Source organism: Molothrus aeneus, chromosome 18 (assembly GCF_037042795.1).
Source record: "Molothrus aeneus isolate 106 chromosome 18, BPBGC_Maene_1.0, whole genome shotgun sequence".
Classification (NCBI taxonomy): Eukaryota; Metazoa; Chordata; class Aves; order Passeriformes; family Icteridae; genus Molothrus; species Molothrus aeneus.
The window spans coordinates 283,590-292,009 of NC_089663.1; positions in this window are offsets into that span (position 1 = coordinate 283,590).

Consider the following 8,420-nt stretch of genomic DNA (forward strand, 5'->3'; position numbering starts at 1 on the left):
AAGTAATTCCAACCTGTGAAGTGGGGAACATCCCCCATGGACACTGTGCCAGGGTCATGCTGGGCAATGTCTGTGGATGCCTTGGCAAGGATAAGGCAGCACGGCTGCCCAGATCCCTTCCAATCCCTGAAATCACATGGAGTGTTACATTCTAGGATGGTGATGGGTCCTTCCCGTGCACGCTGGGGTGTGGGAGATGAGAGGTGAAGAAGGATGAGCTGTGCATTCACGGCAGCAGAGCACAGGAAAAGGTTCCTGTCTTCAATTAGTAAGAGGAAAGATTCATTGAAATGGGTTAAGAATGCCTTAAAAATACTGGATTTAATAGAACCTCAAAGCCTACAGATGCTGCACTGCTGCTCAAGGGGACTGGAAATAGCAGAGAGAACACAAAGCATCTCCAGCAAAATGGAGTATCCTGAAAACATCCCTGAATGGAAATTACTTTCTTTCCCCCAGTTCAATGCCTTAAATTTCCATTCAAGGATCTCTAAATCCCAAGAGCTGGAGAGGCTTTGGGTGGGCTGACTGCAGATCTCTCTTTGCCTTGGCTACTTAGACCTTATGGAGTTAATCGTGCTGTGTCCATCTGTCCAGCCTGTCCCCTGCCTGTCCTTTCCCAGCCTGGTAGCAACACCTCCATGGAATGATTTCCTCAGGAGCCACCACGAGGTTTTGCTGTGCTGGAGCAGTGAGAGGCTGAGTGCTGCAGCCTCTGCTGAGCTGCTGGGTAGCGGGTCTTTAAAACAGAGCTGAGAGCTGTGCTGCCCAGCTTTGACTGGGGCAAAGGACTGGATCAGGATGAAAGCATGCCAAACACTTTGCCATACTCCTCCATGAAGATTTGATGGCAGCTTTTGCTAAATATCCCCTTCTGTGTGTCACCTGTTGTCACAGAGTTTTGCTGTCCTGGGGAATACCCCCAGCAGCACAACCCCAAATCCCATTGATAGCCAGTGATGCTCAGGTATGGTTTCCCCTGAAACACAACCAGACCAGCTGCCTCCCCTGGCATGGCTGCCTGCACTGGTGAGGATGTAAAACCCACCTGCCTTGTCCCCTTCAGTGTCACAGCCTCATGGGCATGGCACAGTAAAGGCGGCCTCTGCCTTTACTTTGCTGCTCTCATGGCTTCACTGGGCTTCTGCTCCCTGCCCAAGGCTGTTTCGGGGGGCTTTCAAGCCTGGAGGTGTCTGACTGTGGGGACCCTGAGCAGCAGCAGGCTGGAGGGAGGAGGCTGTGCAGGAGCTCTGGCAGTGCGTGGCCGTGGCTGTGGACAGCGGCCGTGGGTGCATCCCTGCGCATCCCTGCGGGTGGAAAGGGGGGGAGCTGAGAGAGGCTCAGCCCGGGGAAGAGGAGGGCACATGCCCAGGGACACTCAGCAGTGCCAGCAAGGGAGCGAGCACCATCTGGTGCCTGTGCACCCCTGTGACGGTGGAGGGAGGGGGCGGCCAGGGCCTCTGCTCTGCCACGGACATTCCTCTCCCTTCCTTTGTGCTGCAGGAAATCTGCGCTTCCTCCCTTCCCAGCGCTGCTCCCGGCTCAATCGCTACCAGATGTGGCTCCCATGCATTTCTCATTAGCCCGGCAGCTCCGGGCGCTGCCTCTGCAGCCTGCGGGGCTGGCGACACAAACGCGGCGATCCTGGGGCTCCCGAGGGGGGTGGGAGGGCGGGGATCTGAGCTGGTATGTGCTCCATGAGGTACCTGGAGCTTTGCACTGGCATCATTGCTGGGTCAGGATGCTGGTGGGGATGCAAGGATCTCTGTGGGGATGGAGCTGGGACAGGGTCCTCTGCTGGGACCTGCACAAGTGCCATGGGGACAGAGGGACATGGGGTTTGGGTTGGAGGAAGGAGCTCAGTGAGCTGGACTGCAGCTGGGTCAGCCATTGGGGACAATCTGCAGCCCTAGGCTGGCTCTGGGAATGTAGGAGAGGTGGGTGGGTGGCACACATGGGGACTGGGGCTGGAGAGCACAGTGACCTGGGGTGTCCCATGCTTTGTATGTCCGGGCAGGGAGTACATCAAGATATGTTGGGATGTGCAGGGGGCTCTTGGGGGGTGGGTTCAGGCTGAGGTGGTGTAGTCCCTGACCAGCTAACAGTGTTTGCAGTGGTTCCACAAGCAGCTCAGGTGACACAGCATGGGTGGAGGAAACACAGGTGCTTCCTGAGCTCCCTAGAACATGCCAGCACTAAGGACGAAACCACGGCCGCTGGACCCAGGGGCTTGAGAGCAGAAACAACCCTGCAGTTGGGTAGTGATGCCCAGGAAGAGCCTTAACTAAGCCTGGATTGAACTATGAAGGGACAGACAGACCTGAGAAAGCTCGTCTGCCCTTACTCATCCTGTCACCCCCAGCATGAAGTGAGAGAGTGGCTGGGGAAGAGCCCAGTGGGACTCTCCCTGCTGGGCAGGATGAGGCCACAATTGTGTACTCATGGCCACAGGACCTCTGCACTGGGAGAATGAGATGTTCCTTGCCTTGGCACAGAGGAATCTGTGGCTGATCTTGTTCTGCTGCTGCTTCTTGAGCCTCCAAACCAGCTGTGGGGCTTTCCTCATGCTGGTGGTGCAGAGGAGGCTGGGTGGAAGTAGGGGGACAAGAAATACAACAGGAGTGGAGTGTCTGTGGAGCCTGGTGCATGGGGGTATATTGCCATGGGGAATAGTCCCCAAGAACCCTGAGCACACACCTTCCTGCAAGAGATGTCTGTCCAAGCCTGGAGTCCCTGGGAGAGCTGCCACATCACCATGGCTCTGAGTCACCACTCCAGAGCTGGGAGTGGCCTCCCCAGTCTTTGGTGAGAGTGGTGTCACCGGACAGCCAGCTGTCACTGAAAGAGGCCAATGCTCTGCAAATTCTGCCCCAAACATAGCTTTACTGCCTTTCCTGTGGAGTCAGGAACAGGTCAGCATCAGCTGGTCCTCGGGCTGAGAGCTGGCGAGCATCCCAGCAGTGGCTCTGCTGCCATGGCACCAGTATGGCCCGAGCTGGCCTGGGCCAGTGGCAGGAGCACAGCCCAAGGCATGGTGCCTGCAGTCAGTCCCTGGCTGGAGCCTGAGCCAGGGCTGGAGCCAGGGTTTTCCTGAAGCAGCAACCCCCTGCAGGCCCAGGTCTGGGGGGCTGCTCTACTCAAGGCTGGATCTGTCTCTCCTCAGCCAGCTTGGCTTGGATGGTTTCCTCAAGTCTCCTCCAACTCCTCTTTGGACCCTCTAAGAGCTGCACCAGCCCTCTGGGGTAGGGACTCCAGCAGCAGCCCTCTGACTCCACCCTGTACTGGCTGCATGGTCAGCCACCACACTAGCTTTGCCACCTGCCTTGCCCCTTCCTTTTTCGGGCCACTTTAACCTTTTGTGGGCCCTCACCTCATCTCCCGGGCAAGGGAAGGGCATGGCTGTGACTGCCAGAGCCTCAGCCTCAGGCTCACCAGATTTATTCCAATTTAAACACTTCAGAGTAAAAGTGTTTCCCCTGCTCTGGCCTCTGGAGCTGAATATCTGAACGGGAATTTCACCCCTGAGCTGCAGCTAAAATAAGACCTGGATCGAGGTGGTCGCTGGCTCTCGGAGGTGCCGGGTGAAGCCTACACGCTCTCCTGCCCGCTGGCTGCTGCTGTAGCTGGGAGACCCAGGGCTCTGGGCTGGGAGGGCAGCGTGCATCATTGGAAACATGGCAGAAAACACGTCTAGGCTTTGGTTGTCTGGGCCAAGCTCCTTTGGGACTCAGAGTAGATGCCGGCAGCCACGTGTCCTGAGTGCACATCATTCCTGGGATGTGACATGGATGTTCAGCCAGGGCAAATTCACGTAGGTTGTGGCTCAGAAGCTCAGGAGCATCTCATGTCTTTGCCACCTGCAGAGAGAAGTGTGTCAGGTCTGTTTGAGGTGAGCTGACAGGTCTGTATCACCCCTTGGACAACTCCCTGCCTGAGGAGCCTTGGCAAGGGGCAGGAGCTGCTTCCCCTGGGCCAGCTGGAGAGGCTCCCAGCTGGCTGGTGCAGGTGCTCCCAGGTCACTGCATAGGGCTTCATAAGCAAGGATGATCTCGGATGAGACTGAAGTGTGTGGACTTGGCTGGGAGTTGTGTGCAGGGGCCATGGGCTGCAAGGGGTGAGTGCAAAGCATGTACAGGATGCAAGTGACACAGCAGGCTGCAGGGAACACAAAGGATGCAGCGGGACATAAGAAATTCAGGAAGGATGCAAGGGGTGTAAGGGATGTACAGGATGCTTAAAGGGTCGCAGCAGGCTATTAATAATGCATGCAAGGAAGCTGCAAGGGATTCAGAGAGTGCAACGGGATGTAAGAGTTGCAGTGGGATGTAAAGGATCCACAGGATGCAAGAGATGTAAAGGATATGAGTGTATGTAGGGGTTGCAGCAGCCTGGAGCCAACCCCTTCTATCCCTTGGCTGGGGTTGCCCAGCTGGCCCCCGTGTCCCTCTGAGTCTGCAGCCTGACTTTGGGCAGGGGCAGGGACCCCAGTTCGTGGGTCCTAGGGTCCCCCTTGCTGTGCCCCTGCAGTCACCAGCTGAGCAGGGGACAGCTGCAGGCTGCACTCCCTTCCCCTCAGGATATTTTCGGGGTCTCCAAGCCCCTTAGGGAGACAAAACACCCGTCCCAACGAGGTGGCTGCGGCTTCTCTGCTGCAGACGAGGAGCCCACTCAGCCCCACGCCCCGACCCCCACCCTGCGTCCTGTGCAGCTCCTCGGGGGGAGCGCGGCCAGCCCCCAGCAGCAGCCAGGGCCGATCATGTGGCTCCTAATGAAATCCAGATCCGAGCAGAGCGATGACATTGAGCAGTGATTTGTGCTCCCACCCAGACTAAACACGGGCAGGCGCGATGCGGCCGGGAGCACAGGCTGGGGATGAGTCAGGTACCCGGAGCCTCTGCCTGACTTCCGCCTGATTATTCCTCCTCTCCTGCTCAAAACACTTGGATAGAGTGCCCTCGTGCTTTCCCTGCAAAAATATGGATTTTTCCCAAATGATGCTTGCAGACGCTGAAATAAAGGCTCAGGCTCTTGGATTTGCCCAGCGATGGCTCCGTGTGTTAGAATTCCCTTTGCTCTGTGCAGCTCATTGCAGCCAGGGATTAATTGGGGTCCTGGATCACGTAGAAACACTTCCACTGCTCCATGGGTGAGGGGGAGTCTAAAGTGGAGCCGAGTGGGTTTGCAGAGAGTGAGGCCGGGAGGTGCGGCATGCCCCCCCCCCCCCCCCCCCCCATGCCTGCAGTGGGGTCCGGCTGCAGCCCCTCCCTGCGCACACCTGAGCGCGCTCCCTGTGCCCGTCGAGCGCACCTTGATGGGAACCCCATCCTCAGGACGGACGGGCGGGGCTGCACAGAGCCTCTGAGCTCTCCATGAGCTGAAGGTACATCCCCACTTTGAAGTCCACGCAATGCATCGCAGTGCAGGACAGGGCAGAGGAGGTGACAAGCCCTGAGTGCCCATCGGTGGGGACAAAATGGCTTTAGAGAGGTCCTGCTTGAAGAGCCTGGAGCTGCTGCTGGGATGGTGCCGGGAGGGGAAGTTCCTGCCAGACATCCTGCTGCCCTGCTTCCCTGCAAGTCCGTGCTGGAGCCCCCTGAAGCCCAGGTCCCCAGGGAAGGACCCAGAAGAGCACTTGTTGGATTCAGCATTACAAAACCTGGTCTGTGGGCACGGTGTTGAGAGGTGCCTGGGTGGCACTGCCATGATGCCAGCAGGGATGGGGCTGGCACCTGGGTGCTGTGGGCAGGCTTAGTCTCACCTCAATGTCTGCACCTTTGGCTCCTGGAGCTTAGCAAAACAGGTAAGTACATAAGTTTTTGTGTATATATACATACTGTGTTTGTGTGTATATAGATATATATTACCATATACATAAAACTACAGAAATATAAAAATCTATGTTGTAAATGTGGAAGTATATGTACCATGTACTGTGGGAATATCTAGGAGAGTGTAGGTGTCTATATACAAAAATAAATAAAGAAATAGAAAAACATTTACTCCTGGAGTATATAGGAGTGCATACAAATACATTTTTTATATGTTATACTTATATATACATATAAATTATATATAATATACTCTCCTATACATTCCAAGAATAAAAAAAATATAGAATGTATATTGACTTAAAAATGATGTTTATAATATATACACATATTTTTATGTGAGTGCATATACTCCTGGAGTATGTATTTCTATCAATGTCCTGTGTTTTGTGGCATCTTGGGCACGGGGTGCAGAGACAAAGCACTCCCCACCCCCGTGCCCCATTTTGTCATGAGGGAAAAGGCTGCACATACCCATCCAGAGGCTCCACCATCCCAAGGCAAAGCTGCAGGAGCTGGATCAAGGTGTCTGTGCCATGCCAGGGCTGGTGCTGCAGGGTCCCAGAGCCACCAGCCCTGCTCACAGGGACCCCTGGGGCACAGGTTTCTCCTTCCTCCTGGATGCTGATGCTGGAGCTGCCATCCTGCAGGAGCACAGGGCCCATCCTTGGCTCTGCAGGTTTGGTGCTACTTGGGTCAGGAGCTGGTGGGTACCAGGACAGCACAACAGCAGCAGCTGATGGCCCGCAAAAGGCTTCTATTTCTTGCCACTGAAACACCACCACAGCCCTCCTCAAACAACAACTGTCCCCAAGAGATGTTGATGAAGTTGCCGATGGCTGTGCTGAGGAATGGGAAGTGATTCTGGCAGTGTTGCACTGACTGCACCTCTTTGAGGTCCCTGCTGGGGTGATCCATGCAGCCTGGCAGCGGAGAGCCCAGTGCCAGCTGGGTGGTGGCTGCATGAGGACATCACCCATATGGCCTGGGGACATTGCAGTGTCCCCAGTGTGGCCATCCCTGGAGCCAAGTGTCCTGGGGAAGGCAGTCAGGACCCTGCATCCACTTTGTGAGGCAAAGAAGGAAATGGCCATTTCCCCACCTATAGCATAGCCACAGGAAGTGTCAGCTGCATATATATTTATATTCCTATAATTCTGATGGAGCTGCCTAAACTCCTTCACGTCCCCCCATCCAGCATGAAATTCCCTCTGACACTGCCATCCCCCTTCCTAGTGAACACTGAGAGAGAAATTTCCTATATAGTTTTGAGAGCTCTGGGTTGTATCCTGTGTGCTTCGTTCTCATTGGAGTTTCCCTTCTGGGTTTATTTTTGGTAGGGCCTGAAACAAGAAATGAATTGTTGGCAGCAGGCTGGCTTTCATTGCTGCTCGCTGGCCAAGCCAAAACACGTGCTGTTGTCCAACCCAACAGCTCCTTCTCTACTTTGGGAAATCAGGAGGAAATGGGAGGAAGATCAGTGTTGCAGTGTTGGTGGAGGAGAGGATAAGCCAAAAGTGCCACTGTGCTCCTCTGATCCCATGGATGATATGCTGGTGGAACGGGGGGCTGGTGGCTCCATCACAGCCACTGCCACAACTTCTCCTCAGCCATGGCCACCACGTTGTCACCAAAAGCCCTACCTGTCTGTCAGGGAAGGTGGATCCTGCTCTGTCTCTGAGGAAGCAGAACACCTGATTTCTCCACATTATGACTGGGTTCAGCTGGTTTTTCCTTGAGGTCAAAGTTTTTCTGCCTGCCCAAAATAGCAGTGAAAAGCAGCTCAGAACAGCGAGTATGTATCATTTCCTGGTGGAACTCACAGCTGCAGGAAAATTGTTTGATGGTTTTCAGCCTCTGCTGATTTGTAAACCCCTGAACAAGACCTGCTCACTGGTGTCTATCATGAGGAGCTGTCAGTCAGAGGTATCCGACAGGCAGTGGTGGGAAGAAAGCCTGCAGGATGCCTGGAACCTGGAAAAGAGATTCATTAGCCCTTCCTGATACCGAGGTGTGGCAGTGCCTCATCCACGTCCTTCTCATGGATGGCATCACTGGACATTACAGGAAGATTCTGAACTGTCTGAGCTGGAAGGACCCTGTTGAAAAAAACCCTGGAAGCAACAGAGAACTTCATGGTGGACATCAGCTTATTGTTTTTCCTCAGAGCAAGGCAAAGCCCGTAGTGGGAGCTGCTGGGAAGGGCACAGGCAGATGTCTGAAGGAAGTGTCCAGATGTGGTCTCCTTGTTCAAGAGGGATGTGAAGAAACTGGAGAGGCCTGGACAAGGAATATCAACGTGCTCATGGGGCTGGCACACATTGCATCAGGTGGAGGGGGCAGGGCTGGGCTGGGGGAAGGATTCTGAGAACAGTCAGTGGATAAGGTCAGAGAATCACAGAATATCCTGAGTTGAAGGGACCCACAAGGACCATCCAGTGCAGCTCGTGTCCCTGCCCAGACCCCCCAACAATCCCACCCTGTGCATCCCTGGCAGTGCTGTCCAAATGCTCCTGTACCTCTGGCAGCTTTGGGGCCAGGACCATTCCCTGGGGAGCTTGGGCAGTGCCCAGCACCCTCTTGGGGTGTTAG